This window comes from Neovison vison, chromosome 9, assembly GCF_020171115.1.
Source record: "Neovison vison isolate M4711 chromosome 9, ASM_NN_V1, whole genome shotgun sequence".
Taxonomy (NCBI): domain Eukaryota; kingdom Metazoa; phylum Chordata; class Mammalia; order Carnivora; family Mustelidae; genus Neogale; species Neogale vison.
Window position 1 is genome coordinate 92550745 of NC_058099.1, and position 12087 is coordinate 92562831.

Consider the following 12087-nt stretch of genomic DNA (forward strand, 5'->3'; position numbering starts at 1 on the left):
TTTTCAATGTGTCCTGAGTACCTACCAAAGCAGAAGACTAAAAATGCTAATGATGCTTTTCATTTCTTTCTTTATTCATATCTGATTTTTCCTTAAAAAATTTTTTTTTTACATTTAAATCCAATTAATTCAGTTCATTTCACAATTCAATTAATGAACATACAGCGTGTTCTTAGTTTCAGAGGTACCTGTCTGATTGCTCTAAACTTAAAGCCCTATTTTGAAGGTAGACAAAAATGTTTAAAGTTCTCTTTTTCATAGTTTAGCATAAATTATGCAAGTCACCTCGAGGTCGTCATCTAGAATCTCACCTGAACTTGGACTTTTGCTCCTTTTGACCTGACATATTGTCGTGTGTGGGTTGGGGGGGGGTGTTGTATGTCTGTTTTCTCTGATAAATGGATAACTGTCATTTTCCTGAAGAGGGAAGTAGAATTTCGATGCCGAAGGTGGTCAGCATGTGGCCGTTGAATAGTTCTGGAAGGTTTCTTAGAGAAGCAGAAGCAGGCACGCCCAGGGCGTGCTGGGCAGAGAGGGTCTGCAGTCAGTTGTTTTTGGTGACTGAGCTCTGTGCACGTGGCGAAGCCAGGAGCGAGGGAACAAGCAACAGGAGAGATACTTTTACTGGCTTAAGTCAGGTAAGCTTCCGGGTACAAAATGACCAGGACAAACTCTGTGGCTTATCTCTGCTTGTCTCCATTGCCCTCCTGCTTTCTGCTCAGCCCCCTTCAGCTTGCGTCCTGTACCAGCACGATTGCAAATCGTCCCCGGGGTCACCAGTGGCCGCCTTACTAGTGCAGTTCAGGGACCTCTTGTGAGTCCTCCATCCACGGCCTTCGACATCGCTTCTGTTTCTCTGGGCTTGTGTTCTCCTCCGCACGGTTCCTCTGCCCGTGTCCCCTCCTCTGTGTCTCCTTCCAAGGTGGTTCTTTCTCTGTCACTCTATCTTCTGTCATCCCCCTTAGAGCCTTCATGTAGCCCTGCAATCACAGCCACCGCCTTTCTTGAGGTAAACAGTGGCAGCCAGTCCCCTTTCTCTACTGTGAGTCCCCCCGTTGATGCAGAGGGTTTGGTCACAAGCTGGCTTCTCAGCCTGTGCCCTGACACAAAATCCGTAGGTGCTGGATGTGCTTAGAACTCTTCTCCTGGCTCCGTGAGGAGGCCCCTGGGTTTTCTGTGTATGGTTTCCTCATTGCTGTCAGAATAAGCTCCCGGGTGACACTCCAGGCAAATGAAAATGGTGGCATTAATTTAAAAAAAATCTTGCGGCACGGGTGACTCAGTTGTTAAGTGTCTGCCTTCGGCTCAGGTCATGATCCCGGGATCCTGGGGTCGAGCCCCACATCGGGCTCCCTACTCAGCAGGAAGCCTGCTTCTCCCTTTCCCACCTCCCCCTGCTTGCCTTCCCTCTCTCCCTGTGTCTCTAATAAATCTTAAAAAAAATAAATAAAATTAAAAAATAAAAAATCTTATTACATTAAGGCCCAAAGGCATATAAATTTCAAAAAGCATTTGCAAAGCTGATCCCCGAAATACCTGGCTTATAAACACTGAAACGTGGTCTATACTAAAGTGAAAAACTTAAAATAATCAGAATAGCCCCATTCCAGCTGGACCACCGAGCTTAATAAACACGAAACAACGGACAGTGCTGTTAGGACACCACGTGAGGGTTAAATCGCCTGGAACTTGGGCCTTGGGAGGGCCAGGGGCTCGCAGGGCCTTGATGGGGAATAAGGAAAGCCACGTCCCCCATGGGGAGTGATGGGTCCACAGATAGGGTCTAAGGGTGTGTTCTTTGGAACCCAGGAAGACAGGCTGGCAAGGAGAGAAGGTGTTTGTTGGATGTTGGAGGAAGATGAGGTAGAGCTGAGCTAGATTATGGAAGGCGCTGAAGGTTCTCAGAGCAGTTTATGTTTGCCAGAAGAGAATATTATTACCGCCACGGATCTGGATGTAAGAGAACGCTAGATTTGGAAATTTGAAGACCAGCAAAGTCATCTGCACATACCCTCTAAGGCGGGGTGGGGAGCCCTCCTATTTCTCGAGCCTCTGGTGTATGCCAGGCACACGGTCTCCTAGTTCTTACCTTTAGAGCAACCTCGGGGGCAGAAAGCCTGTTCCCATCCTACACGTGGCAGACTGCGCTCTGTGGGAAGGCGGGGAGCGCTGGGGCCAGGTTTAAGAGCAGCGACATCTGACTTCCAAGCACAATGAGGATGGAGACCATTTTAGTCCGTTCTTTACTTCGCGGTCCAGAGAACTGAGACCCAGGGGAGGGGGGCTGCTGAGGGGGCACAGGTAGGAGGAGGATGGGAGCGGCTGCTCTGTGAGGGACCCTGGGTGGGCAGTGATCTGCGGGGCGAGGCCGGCCCGAGGCCGCTGCTGGGGGCAGCTGGGGTGCCGCGGCATCTGGAGGGTCGTGGTGGGTCCGGGCGAGGGAGAGCTGTGGGACACTGCAAGGAAAAGGGGCTCTGGAGTGGTCCCACAAGGAGGGATGGCTGGAAAACCATCCCGAGGTTGGAATCCCAGGGAACTCCCGCACACAGAGAAAGTCCTCGATGGAACGAGTTTCCTGAGAAAGGCCTCGTGTCTCTGACGGAGTGGTCCGACTCCGAAATGACAGGGAGACCAAGATGTACAAATGGACAGTGTTAGCGAGCTGCCTTCTGTACGGATTGTCTAGTACAGGAACAGCCGTGGGGGCTAACAGTAGAAGTCGAGGAGGCACCAGCCCTGGTCTTCGAAGGGACGGGGACGTACCCGGAGAGTGAGCCACTAAGCTCGTCCTGAGAGCAAAGGACACCCCCGTTTGCATCCTCTCCTGGGTCGTCTGTCATGCTGGGCTGCACCCTCCACCCCCCGTCCCCACCCCACCCCGGAAAAGGACTTAAGTCTGATGTCTCCACTCCGCAGCCGTCCCCACTAACTGACTCCCCTCTCCCGCAGGTCCCAGGCCTGGCAAGGGTATGGCTCCCCGACATTTCCCTCACCAAGCTCCCTTTCCTTTCAGAACGATCGTCGCCCGGCTGGACGGCCTGATGAACAGCTGAATTGCCTCCGTCTTCGGACCACACGAGGGAGAGCGTCCATGGGGCCGGGACACTGATCACAGTCATCTTCTGGCCTGACCTGACTGAGGTGAGGTGGACTTTTTCCGTATGGCTGTCCTGAGGTAGTCATGTTTGTCCCCTTTGCCTTTGCTTTTCGGAGCCCTTGATCCAGTCTCCGCCCCCACCCCCCCACCCCGCTTTAATGCTCTCATAAGCCTTGCGGAGCGTTCTTCCTCCGTAAATGTGTAAGGGCAGGAGAGACTTTTATAGGATAAAATATGAGCTAGCTGCTTGGCTCTCAAGAATAAAGGGGAAAACGTATTACTCCTCAGATTAAATCAGTAGAAGTACCCTATTTCCATAAACACAATATGCATGGAGTGGATTATGTTAGGGAAAGTGAATAGATGGAAAGGGGTATTACTAAGGCCACTTGGAAAAAATGGAGATACTTCAATGAGAATATATTGCTGGCTTTAGTCGAGTAAAGAGAATTTCAGACCTATAGAGAATTTAAAAGGAGGGGGAAAAAAAAAAGCCTGTCCTTCCACTTCCAGAGAAAATCCGTGTTCAAGTTTAGATGCTTACTTGTAATATTTATATTACAAATATTTGGGATGACGTGTGTCGGTGTATTGTGCGTGAGTGTTATGCGTGCCAACTTGCTAGATATTTGCAAAGCGAGTGACATTTACCACAGGCTTGCTTTATGCCGGGCTCCGTCCCCAGCACCTGACGTGTATTAATTTATGAATTCTCACAAGCTGGTGAAGTGTCTCTTTTGTTATCCCCATTTAAACGTAAGAAAACTGAGGTGCAGGGAAATGAAATGGCTTACCCATGCTCACACGGCTGGTGAACCCACTCAGAACTTGAACCGGTTAGATAAGGTTGGCTTTCTAAAAATTTATTTATTTTGCATATCTCTTTTCCTGAAGAAGATGCTTATTCCTCGGCCCCTGGGTGGCTCAGTCAGTTATGCGTCTGTCTTCGGCGCAGGCCATGATCCTGGGGGTCCTGGGATCGAGCCCCACTCCCTGCTCAGTGGGGAGTCTGCTTCTCCTACTTCTCCCCACTGGTGCTCTGTCTTGCCGTCTCTGGCGCTATCTCTGTCTCTCTCAAAGAAATAAATAAAACCTGGGGGAAAAACCGCAAATGCTTATTCCTCTTTATCTGTAGCATCATTTTTTACGTGTGTGCTGTTCACTTACACGGTGACGCACGCTGGCTTCCCTGCCCTGTTGCATTGTGTGCAACTGTTGTGCACACGCACGCTTCTTTCCCCAGGACGTCCCGCTCCGAGGGGCTCGGCTGAGTCAGCGGGAAGGTGGGAATGTTCCATTCCGGTTTCTGATTCACTCCGCTGATGGTCTTCTCAACAGGCCCTACCAACTGGTGGCATAGGGAAGTGCCCGATGACCCGAAGCCCTCAGCAACACGGGCTGTTGGCAATTTAAGTTCGTTTGTTAAAAGACTCCGGGCGGCCCACCTCTCCTACTCCAGAGCCAGCCTCCTGCCTGGTTCCTCTCTCTCTGCTTCAGTCCTTGTCACAAAGGAGTCTCAGGACAGTGGGTGAGAAGAGCGTGGGCGCTAGATGCCTGGGTTCAAATCGCAGCTGAGCTACTCTCCCTCAGTCTTCCCATCCGTAAAATGGGAATAATACTGAACCTCTCTCCCAGGGCTGCTAGGTGACAGCTGACTCTTGGTATGTGCTCTGGTAACCGTTGGCTAGTACTGTCCTCCAGAAGTCCATGCTCAGGGGCTCCTGGGTGGCCCATTCAGTGAAGCATCCAAATCTTGATTTCAGCTCAGGTTGTGAGGTCTCAGGGTTGTGAGGTCGGGGTCCGCCCTCAGGCTTTGTGATGAGACCATGGTCTGTCGGAGAGTCTCCGTCCCTCTGCCTCTCCTGCTCATGCTCTCTCTCTCTCTTTGAAAATAAATACTCTTTAAAAAAAAAAAAAAAAAAAGGTCCATGCTTCTGTAATTTTTAAGAAAAAAAGTTATACTTGTTTGCAATGACATACGATTACCAAATTTGTCATTCACGGTAAGAGCTGAAGTGCTCACACAGCTGTGTCGTTGGTGTTGCCGCTGTGGGAAAGCTACAGGTGACACGTAAGCCATTCCTGCCCCAGCGGGAGCCGACCGGTCCCAGGTAACGAGGAGACAGTCAGAACAGGCGTGGGAAATCAGTAGAATGCGAAAGTGCTTTATGAGCTCACGGAGCACTTTCCCACGCCTTACTTCGCGGGATCCTCACGACAGAGCCGGGAGGAGCTGGATCAGCTGTCATTAACCTTGCTTCCTAGAGGCGGAATTAAGTGGCCTGCTCACTTCAGCTCATGCAGGTGGTCGGTAGCAGAGCTGGGTGTGTACCCAGGCTTTCTGACGCTAAACCCTCATTCTTGGTGCTTTGTGTCAAAACTGGAAAGCTAAGGGAGGGACAGGGGTTGATCCCCAGCTCTAGAACATGCTAGAAAAGGAAGGAGCAAAGTGGGGTGCCACCTGGGGCTGGGGGGAGGTGGAGGAGGAGGGCGGGAAGACACGGCGGGTGTAGACTCAGATGCTTTGCCTTGGAAAGGAGTATTTGAGGGCGCTCAAGACTTAGGACCTGAATGTAACTCCAGAATGGGGAAAGAAGAAAGTATTTGTTGAGGTTAAGAGCGGTGGGTTTGCAGTTTTTGATTGGAGAAACGGGAACTAATCAGAGTAGCCCTGGTGTGAAGTGGACCAGGGATCCAAGGCGCTGCCTGTAAAGACCTTTGTGGCCCCAGAGGCAGGGCCCAGATGATGTCACTCAGAAACTGAGAACCACAGTGACCCTATTTACACACTCTTGTCACACGGTGCAGGGCGGCTTAATGAGGCTGGTCAGGGGCTGTGCTAATCATCAGGCACAGAGTACGTGAAGTGGGAAGAGGGTCGGTGACTTCTTAATCTGTGAAGCGAAGTTTCAGACTTCGTAGATGCTTCTAGAGGTCCCTTTCTACCATACTGTTTCCTGCTTCATCTTTCGTCTACACCGTCTCCTGTCTGTGACCCCTTCTACTAGGCAATTTAGCCTTTTTATGTGGTGATCTAGATAGTTTATTTGCTTAGTTCGCTTACTGTCATAAGCAGTGTATATTGGCTGTAATAAAAGATAAGTAGACACAAAAGACGTATTTTTTTAAAGATTATTTATTTATTTATTTGACAGAGAAATCACACGTAGGCAGAGGTAGGCAGAGAGGCAGGCAGGAAGAGAGGGGGAAGCAGGCTCTCTGCTCAGCAGAGAGATGTGCCTGATGTGAGGCTCGATCCCAGGACCCTGGGATCATGACCTGAGCCACAGGCAGAAGCTTAACTCACTGAACTACCCAGGTGCCCCAAAAAAGACGTATTTAACGTGCATAATCCTACCATCATTAAATACCCACTTAATGTTCTTCCAGAAGCTTTAGTGTATGTATATGATTTTTAAATATAAAATAAGATTTTCAAATATAAAAATGTAACTTGGCTTTCTTTTTTTTTTTTTTAAGATTTATGTATTTATTTTAGAGAGAGAGAGAAAGAGAGAGCAGTGGAAGGGGCAGAGGGAGAGAGAGAATCCCAGGCAGATTCTGCACTGAGTGTAGATCCCGATACGGGGGTCGGTCCCACAACCCCGAGATCACGATCAGAGCTGCAGTCAGGGGTCTGATGCTCCCCGACTGAGCCACCCAGGCGCCCTTCAACTTGCTTTTCTAGGTATACTGTAAACTTCTCTCCGTATCAGTGGTCATGGCGGCATGAATTTTCTTACTATTGAAGTGTGGTCGACAGACAGTGTTCTTATTAGTCTCAGGTATACAACGGGCTGATTTGACCCGCTTATTCACTACTCAGTGCTCGTCACCATCTGTCACCATAACATGTGTCAGTGCATGTGCTCCTGACTATTTTTGAGGCTGCTCTTAATGATCTTTAATATAAATTCAGGAAAGGTTTTTGATCTCTATTACCTGAAAAATCTGAACCAGTTTACAGATTCCACTGACAGTATGCAAGAGATACTTTCCCCAGACTCTTCTTAATATTAAAATAGAATTAAAAAAAAAAACCTTTGTCCAGTTTTATGGACAAGTGAATGTTTGTCATATATTTATGAACCATTAATTTTTTTCCTTTTGTGAATTCTCAATTCCTGTCCTTTGCCCGTATCTCCAGAGAGACATTCGCTTTTTTTTGTTAAGGATGTGCAAGAGGGTTTTTATTATAAAATATCTTCTATTATAAAACTATTGCAAGTTTTCATGATCTTTGACTTCTGTGTGGTGTTTTTAAAAGGAAGCAAATATTTAATTTTTCGTAGTGAAATCCTTTCCCTGTGGTCCCCATACAGACTAACTAGGAAGCAGGCAAGGCCTGGAAGTATCACCCCTACAGTCTGCCCCTGCACAGTACAATGACCTCTTTCAAGTGTCGCCCCGTCCCGGTGCACCCTTCCTGGGCTGTCCTGGCAGTCTCCTCCCTGTGGCCTGCAAGGCCGGACGTGACCCAGCTGTGCCTGGTCTCCAGTCTCGCCGCTGTTACTCTCTAACACGGTGTCCCAGCACCCCTGGGCTCCTTTCCATTCCAGGGGTCGTGCCAACATCTTCCTGACCCCCCCCCCCCCGGATTCTGCAGGAGCTCTTCCTTTGTTTGTGAACACACACACACACACACGCATGTGCACAGAGCCACATGCACTCACGCTTGTGCTCGACTCTGTCTTGTTCAGAGATGCAGTTCCCGAGAGAGAACCCCAGAGCAGGCTGCTTGGGTCCCCCTGGCTTTCCCGTTCCCCAGCTCCGTGCCCTTGGACCCCTGGAACATCACCATCGTTATCATAATAGTCCTTACTTATCTCAGACCTGCTGGGAGGCGTAAATGGGTTGATTTATGCAAAGATCTTAGACATGGACCCCTGGCACAGAAGTGCATGTCAGTGGTTCCCTGTCCTTGTCGTTTTCCGGTTCTCAGAGAGCACGCTCGTGTCCAGGCTTGGTCATTCCCTCTGGCATTCTCCATCCCATAAGCCCTTTTTATCCCCTTTGAGACTTGCCAGTATGCAATTACTCTGCATTGATTTACTTTGTCCTGTTCTCTTCGCTAGCCTGTGGCTCCCTGGGAAGAGGCTGAGTCTCTGGTGTTCGCAGCTCGGTTGCTGGCGTTCTGCAACATCTGTAGAAAGAATGAATGAGTATCCGCATGTCCAACCACAGCCTGCGTAGGCATTCACCTATGTTGTGTTATTGTTGTTTTATGGTTTTATTTCATGATTTTAAATATTTCATCTGTGTAAAACTGAATTTGAAGTACAGTTTGAAATACAAATGCAAATTAATTTTTCCGCACGTGAAGACATGAAATAGCCGATTGCGATTGTTGTCTTTTTTTTTTTTTTTTTTTTTAAGAGCGCTCCAACCCAGATTCCTTCGGGACTCTGTTGTTGTTTCTTGTTTCTTCGTTTGTTCATCATTCCTTGGGTAGTCCTTTTGCAAAAAGTAAATGCAGGAACTCTTCATTGACTTCAGCCAAATTCCTCATGAGCCTGCTGGCCCAGGACCAGGAGCGAATGCTCCTGGGGTCACTTCCCATGGCTTGAAGGAAGACATGATGTTACCAACTTAAGTACTTGCTGCATTTTTTCAATATCGAATGCTGCTAAACCAGCTGGATATTTTAGGCAATCCTGTTTTAGATATTCTGTGTTCTGTTTCTTAAAAACTTAATGAAATCTTGAAATTTCCACATTCCACTGACTAAATTACTTTTCCTTAGCTGCCTCTTGCATTTAGAGGAGAGATGAATATGCCTCGGTGTAGATCATGTGTTCTGATTTTTGGTTTGGAAAGACTGGTCGCCATTCTTTTCCAGATTTTACCTTTTGTCGTTAAAATTAATGATAAAATCGAGACCTACCCATTGTCAGAAAACACGTACACAGAAAAAAACACCTGACTTGGATTTCATCTTCTGGATCAGCCCTTCATATAACCACTTCTTTTTTTTTTTTTTAAAGATTTTATTTATTTATTTGACAGAGAGAGATCACAAATAGGCAGAGAGGCAGGCAGAGAGAGAGAGGAGGAAGCAGGCTCCCTGCCGAGCAGGGAGCCCGATGCGGGACTCGATCCCAGGACCCTGAGATCATGACCTGAGCCGAAGGCAGCGGCCTAACCCACTGAGCCACCCAGGCCACTTCTAAGTTTATTGTCTGTCCTGCCAGCCTTTTTTATGCTTAGATTTTTACATATGCATGTACGTATGCGCGCGCGCACACACACACACACACACACACACTACACACACGCGTGCACGCACATTCTCACTCTCTCTCTCTCTCCCCTCCCCACCCCCTGCAAATAGTTGCATGCTTTTCCGGAACAATGTCATAAACCCACTTTCTTATACACATCAGTAGGCTTTCACAACACTCGAAGCCTTTGTTTCCTAGCTGGCAGCGTGCTAGAGAAGTTACTAATTGATCTTTTCCCAGGGCTTGAAACCCCACGTCCTGCTTGGCTTGCCTGAGTCACTGGATGTAATCTTCCAGAGGGCAGGGGCTCGGGCACACTCAGGAATGTGGTATAATCTGATAAGGGTTTCCGTTCTACGGCAAAGGAAGAAATAGGGGCTCAGAAGGGAAGCCAGCAGGGTGGGAAAGGGCATCCTCCTCGCCGTTGATGAGGGTATGCCTTCAGCGAAGATGTTTTCCCTGGGTTAGAGACCACGTGGGCTGATTTCTGGGGAGAGAGGCTCATACATTGGGGTGCTGTCTGGGGATAGAATTTTTCTCCACTCATTCTCTTTTGCCTCTTTTTTTTGGCGGGGGTGGTGGTGGCTCATGAGAGTAGAAGACACTACGGGGTGGGCTGGGTCAGAGAGCACAGTGAGTCACAGGCTGTGCCCTTCACGCTGGCAGTGGAAGAGGGTGGCTGACCGCCCCGGGTTCTGATCTATGGCGCCACACTACAGAGGCCCGGAGGGGTTTCTGTACGTGATGGGGACCCAGGACTCCTGCAGAATGGCCCTTGTCAGGGGATGTTCACAGTGCCCGCCTTCCTGTGCCAGGACTGCAAGTTTCATTGCTTAAGGGGACAATTTATGGCCGTGGGCTTATCTCTTTGTTTTAGCTCTTTATGTTTTTTCTGCCTCTTAATAAAATGTGAAGTCACAAAGCAATTAAATAGTAGTGTAGTTTTTAGGCAAGAGGTGGAGAAAGGCTACCCCCGGGGGAAAGGCTGACATGATTGACAGAGGCTGACTGGAGATTTACATTGGGAATAACTCGTTTCTCAAAACTTTCTTCATTTCCTGGTGGGAAGTACGGGGTAAATCATCGACCAGGAGGATGGATGATTAAAAGTGCAGGAGTTATGATTTCTTTTTGACTTTGTAAGTCTCTAAATCTAAACCTTAACAGAGGGTTCTCATTTTAAGAACTCTTGAGGAAGTGATGGAAACCAGCCCTGCCAAGGATTGAAGGGAAGCAGAAACACTGTAAAATCTCGAATGGCTAATGAGCTTGAGCTGGTTTATATTTTATAAAATGTCTTGAGATCCAGTGCAATGAAGTGGAGAATTCACGAGTTGTTGTTTTTTTTTTTCTTTATTCCTTATACTGAGATCAACAAGTGTAGATATTTTTCAGTATTTAAAAATATCGAATGGGGTTTCAACTGTTAGTGTCTAGAGTTTTTAAAATATCCTTAGGATTATGTACTAGTGACACTTGAAATGAGGAGGAATGTGGACAATTAAACATGAAAATAGGGAGAGTGGAGGTCCCTGTTCCTCTTATCTCAGCTTCCTCTAACATAAGAGAAACTCTTTTGATTTTGCTACTTTGTATCGATGACCTGCTTGTTCTCATCAAGAGAATTAACAAGTGAAGATACAGAACTTGAAGTTGTCATTCTTTCTTATCCGAGAAGCATTTCGATTTTAAAGAGTTTTGAAAAGCTGCCGTTTGAGCTGAAGTTCTCGTTTCCCGATAGCCCCGTGGAGATGGCCAAATCAGACAGCTTAAATTAAAATGCAGTTGTTGGTACCTGTTGAGAGAAGGAGTAATTTAACGAAGAGTTCATTTATAGGACCCAGAAAATGAGTGGCTAAAAAGGACAGTGCTTTTTCTGGTGTGAATTTCTCTTGCCATGCAAGCACCCTGCAGGGGAGACTTCGTGCTTTGGCGGGAGCACCCCTGTTCCCTCCCCGCTAAACTGCACCACCACAAAAAAAGAACAAGACTCGGAGAGTCAAGTACACAGCCATCCTGTTGCTGCTGAGGATGTGTTTCCTCATAGAAGACCCCCCAAGAGGATCCGTGCTGAGGGAATGGGGAGATGCTAATTTCTAGAGATTGGTAAAATGGTAACAAACCACTTTCATCCCAGATCAGTAGATCGTTCCCAGGTCCCTGCCCCGGGTCCTTGTGTGGGTGGCGGAGTGCCCGTTGTTCTCTTTCTGCCCCTATAGAGGAGGGTGTGGGACGCCTTCAGGTGTCCATCGCTGTAGATGAACTTTGGAGAGAGGGCTGTGTGACCTCTCAGCCCTCATTCTGGACTGTTTCTGAGGCAGCCCCCAGAGCCAGTGCTTATGAACAGTCGCTGGTTTTGAGTATGTGTCATATTCCCTGGTGACAGTCGTTTATCCATCCAGACTGCTCCCCAGGGAGGTGTCTGGATGCAGAAGGCGCCCTTCTGCACTGGTACCACCATCTTACTGCTCCAGCGGAACGTGACCATGGGGAATTACTGTTTTGCTCTTCTCGTGTATTATTTTTTTTCAGTAGTATTTGTTTTCAATGACATGAAATTCATATGCGTAGAAGTGAATAATTTAAAAACGAACAATTCAGTGGCATTCAGCACATCACAGTGTTGTATAGTGGCCCCGTCTGTGTAGTTTCAAACATTTTTATTACCCCGAAAGGAAACCCTGTACCTGTTAGCAGTAGCTCCTTATTCCCTCCTCCCTCAGCCTCTGGCAACCATTCATCGGCTTGCTGTCTCTCTGAATTTACTGA

The 12087-nt window shown here is 47.9% G+C and overlaps 1 protein-coding gene across 2 annotated transcripts in view; it reads left to right on the forward strand.

Moving 5' to 3' along the window:
* KANK1 (KN motif and ankyrin repeat domains 1) overlaps positions 1-12087 on the forward strand; it is a 196083-nt gene that overhangs the window by 63095 nt on the left and 120901 nt on the right. For both annotated transcript variants that reach the window (XM_044265953.1, XM_044265952.1), the window contains exon 2: positions 3014-3141. The gene's annotated coding sequence lies outside the window, so the exon portion shown is untranslated. The remainder of the gene's footprint in view (positions 1-3013; positions 3142-12087) is intronic.